The following is a 2461-nucleotide window of genomic DNA, read 5'->3' as shown; positions in this document are numbered from 1 at the left end:
TGAACCGCGCATGCAAGAGATCTAGATTGCGCGCTCCTTATGAGAATCTAGCTGTAGTTTCATCCCGAAACCATTCTCCACCCCACGGCCTATGGAAAAATTGTCTTCCATGAAACCAGTCCCTGGTGCCAAAAAGATTGGGGACCACTGATCTAAGGCCTCCTTTGGAAGTTGCAAGCTTTCAATAGACTCCAGAGTTCCAAAATGAGTCATTCATTGCATAACAATGTTTTAATCAATGACGGACTGCATATATGATTGTGGTCTCACGGTATTATAATACTGTATTTTTACTATAACTTTTGTGTTTAAGATACACAAACACCATTGTGCTATAGCTGCCTACAGTATTCAGTACAGTATGCAGTACAGCTTTGCAGCCTAGGAGCAATAAGCTATACCATATAACCTAGGTTTGTAGTTGGCTATACCATGTAGGTTTGTGTAAGTACACTCTATGATGTTTGCACAATGATGAAACTGCCTAACAATGTGTTTTTCAGAATCTATCCCTGTTGTTAAATGACACACAACTGTAGTTAAATCAGATTATGCCAGTGCAGTTTTATCCAGGTGGAGAGACAGATTTCCGATGCTTCCTATTCCACCATCTTCCCAGAATCCTGAATAGTGTCTTTAAAAGAAAAATTTTCTTATGTTTGACAAAGTATACTTATCAATTATTTTCATTATGGATTGTGCTTTTGGTGTAATATCCTATAAAGCTGTCTAACCCAAGAAGCTTGGCATTTTCCCCAGCTTCCCTACTACTCCAATATAGGAAGTGGGGAGCTTTGTAATTACAATGAAGGAAAATTGTAATTTATATCTGCCTTCTAGGAACTATAGATATTGTTAAGTAAAAGGAAAGGTGGTTTTTTTTCTGACTTCATTGCTAGGTTTGGATATGCTAAAGCAGGCACAGAGTGGAGTCTGGGAGTAAAGCTAGGGATCTCTAAGAAAGGTGCTCACTTATGGACGAATAAATTGTTGTTAGGGATGTGCGACCATGTAAAAATCTAAGAGATTCTATCCAATCATATGGTTGGAGTGAGAAGGGAAATTTCCAGAAGAAAGGTGGTGCTGGGCAAACAAAACAATAGATGTACACTTCGGCTGAATTGCTTGCTCCCATTCTTGACTTTAACTTTTTTTAAAATTGGGGTATCCATCTAATTCATTTGTAAGAACACTTTATATATATTTAGGACCATAACCTTTTGCCTGGCATATATATTGTAAACATATTTAAGATATTGTTAGTTCTTTATTTTAATTATAGTATTTTAAAGAAATTTTAAATTTTATATAATCAGATATGTAATTGTTTTTACTATTTCTGCCTTTTCTTTGTTGCTTAGGGAAAAGGGCCTACATAAAGAATCTCCTATATTTTTCTCCACTTCTTTTGTTTATTTATTTATTTACTGTTTTGAGACAGAGCTTCGCTCCTGTTGACCAGACTGGAGTGCAATGGCGCGATCTCGACTCACTGTAACCTCCACCTCCCGGGTTCAAGTGATTCCCCTGCCTCAGCCTCCCAAGTAGCTGGGATGATACTACCCAGGATTGTTGGAATACTCATTGAAACCATGTATATTTTTCAAAAACAGAATGTAAGAAATTTTGCCTGACATATAAGGGGAACTCAACAAATGCAGTCTGCAAGAGGACAGGAACTTCGTTTTGCGTACTGTTGTATTAGTGCCTTGGACATAGCAGAAACTCAACAAATAATGCTCATGTGTTTCCCTTCCTTCCTCTGCCTACTTTGTTAATAAAATATATTTCATATCAACTATCATTGTGTCTTGCATATTCTTCACCTCTCTCAAATTTGTGTGACTTTCCATTACACTTAGAAATTTACTGTCTTTTTACAAAAAGTATTTCCATCTCTCAACAAAGTTAATGATCTGCACAGCTGTGTCAAGAAGATGTAGTCATCTTCCATGTAGGAAGATGAACAATTTGAAAAACACACACACATTCCCTGATTTCATTCGTGTTACATATGGACTCATGGCTTTCAAAAATACTCAAACATAACATGAAAACCATTACCTTCGCATTCGAGCTACCTGAAGTTTTTGTTTTTTTTTTTCCTTACAGGGAACCACCGCAAGCATAGATTTGAAATAAAATTGAGGGCAGTAGTAGTCCCGGGCCACGACCTCGCATTCAGAAATCACGTTCAGCATCTAAAGATAGCGGTCCTCGGCCGGGCGCGGTGGCTCACGCTTGTAATCCCAGCACTTTGGGAGGCCGAGGCGGGCGGATCACGAGGTCAGGAGATCGAGACCACGGTGAAACCCCGTCTCTACTAAAAATACAAAAAATTAGCCGGGCGTGGTGGCGGGCGCCTGTAGTCCCAGCTACTCGGAGAGGCTGAGGCAGGAGAATGGCGTGAACCCGGGAGGCGGAGCTTGCAGTGAGCCGAGATTGCGCCACTGCACTCCAG

Source organism: Hylobates moloch, unplaced genomic scaffold, assembly GCF_009828535.3.
Source record: "Hylobates moloch isolate HMO894 unplaced genomic scaffold, HMol_V3 SCAFFOLD_7, whole genome shotgun sequence".
NCBI classification, from domain to species: domain Eukaryota; kingdom Metazoa; phylum Chordata; class Mammalia; order Primates; family Hylobatidae; genus Hylobates; species Hylobates moloch.
Note: the sequence above shows the minus strand (reverse complement) of the source record.